Genomic DNA, 2,429 nt, shown 5'->3' with positions numbered 1-2,429 from the left:
CATAGAACTTAGTCAGCTGATGGAAAATCCCACCTTGAAGTTCTCTCTTAATTATTACCTCTTTGATAGCCCAACATATCTTGCAATTCCTTCTGTGACTGCCTCCCCTCTCCCATAGAGACACACACAGACACACATGCATGGACAACAAAATACCTCCAAAACACCTTGATCAGAAACACACTTATGGAGTAAATAAAAAATCAAGACATAACAAATTTATCTACTGAAAATGACTGTTCTTATTTCTCTCCTTAATTTCCAAAAAAAAAAAAAAATTTCAGGGGAAGAACTGCTGATTAATTACAAAGAATGTGATTTGCAATAAAAGTGAATGTTAAGTGGGGGTGAGGTGTGGGGAGGGAGGGAAAAACCAAATCAAAACCCCATGTGAGGGAGCACTTGGAGCCTTTCGGGGTTGTGCCTAGTACTCTTTGAGGTGTATGTATGTACTGCACTGATGCGTGGGTGCTGGAGCTCAGCTAGAATGCCAAATCCATTCTCTCACTTTCTCTCCCTCTGATAACACAAGAGACCTATTGCAGAGGCAGAGGCAAAGGCAAAAATCATTGTAGCTTTTGTATTATGAACCAGGATATTTAGTAGAGATTTTGCTATAATTTGCAGGGAGAAACAAGAATACAATCTGAGAATATTGGATGAAATTAAATATTCAAGTTTTAGGGCTAATACATTTTAAAACATATTATTTAAGAAAATAATGATAGCTTTATCTTTATTGTACAGTAATCAGATTTTTTTTTTTTTTTAGACTCTGTATGTTATAGTTTCTTGGCCTATACTTCAGGATCAGGATCAAGAGTCTTTCTCAAGTCTGGAAGCAAGCCTTGTGTGAATCCAGGTAAAGGACTCCACAGCATCTGGAGGTACACCAGAGCGCCAGTGAAGTTAAGTTGTGAAAAGAGCTTAGAAGGGAGTTTTCTTTTCCTTTAGATTACCAGCTGCATAAGCATCCATCTGGAGAAAGCTTTCACAGAAAAATTCAGGTCAACCTATACCAGGTCAACTTCTATGCCTTGCAGAATAAGAATACAGCATTCCCATTCAGCACATAATACAATGCTCTTCACACAGAAATAAATCAATAAATGCTGTTGACTGGTGACTGACTTTACTTAATGTCTACCCTTTATGTGCCTCAAACAGCTTTGACAGCATTCATTCACTGATTTTCTGAGCAACCCAGTGTAAAGCACAAAATATCTCCTCCTTTCCTATAATTACGCAAATGAAACCAAGAGTTAGGAGACTACGTTCTTTCTGGGCCTCTATCTGTCACTAACATTGACAGAGTCATATCACCTTTATGGACACGGTTTCTTTCCTGTGAAACAATGTATTTGAATGAAGGAAGTTCAAAAGCCAAGGTTTCTCCCAGCTCAAAGATAAAGGTTTGAGAACTGATGACAATGTGGCTGCAAAAAAAAAAAGCAACGACATTCCTTTACCATAATCTTTATCATTGTCATTAAGTCCAACACTGACTGCACTTAGCACTTTACATACATGGTCTCACTTAATCCTCACACTAAGCGTATAGTGTAGTTGCTTTTATTATACATATTTTGTAGATGAGGAAACAGGCAGAGAAGCTAAGTAACTTATTTGAGATCACACTGCTGTGAGTGGTAGGGTCGTTAATTACTGCCCATTCAATTATATTGCAAACTTTTAAAGATACTTTCTCTCCTTTTTGTATACTCCTGCAGTCCCGTATTCTTCCAACCAACATGCACACTACACACATGTGCCCATGAACATACACACACATGCACATACTACACTACACAGCCTTGCTTATGGGAGATCGTTCATACATTTCAAGCACATGAAACTCTAAAACTAAAATCAAACCCAATCTATTACTTTACAGGAACAGTGAATTCAATCAGCCCCAATATTAATTTATCCTGAGATATAACCCATAACAAAATTTTCTCCCCCCCCCAAAGCATTTCAATTTATATAAGTGACAAGATCTAAATTATATAAGTGACTGGAATTGTATAAATGACAGGGTTGATTTTCATGTGTGACAAGTGGAATCAGTATCATCACTTTATAGTCACACCTCATGTTTTCCTAAATGACTGAACCTGGAGAAGATGAGAACACCAAATTATTCTCTAAAGGGAACCTTGTCTGGGTCAATATTTTATTTTATTTTAGTTTCTGGTAAGTATTGATTCATGGATTGATGGACTGATATGAACTGGAGCCAATACCAGTGAGTTGTTAGAACACACTTTTTAATTGAATGTTTGGGGGAACAGAGTAGATTCTTTTTGAATTAATATTAATAATGGATAGTCAGAAAAGAAGACTCTTAGAAGCAGGGCTTTTTTTTTTTTTTTTTTTTTTTTTTTTTGGACATAATTTTGAACTTACAGAAAATATGCAAGCATAGT

This window comes from Galeopterus variegatus, unplaced genomic scaffold (assembly GCF_000696425.1).
Source record: "Galeopterus variegatus unplaced genomic scaffold, G_variegatus-3.0.2 Scaffold854, whole genome shotgun sequence".
NCBI lineage: Eukaryota > Metazoa > Chordata > Mammalia > Dermoptera > Cynocephalidae > Galeopterus > Galeopterus variegatus.
Note: the sequence above shows the minus strand (reverse complement) of the source record.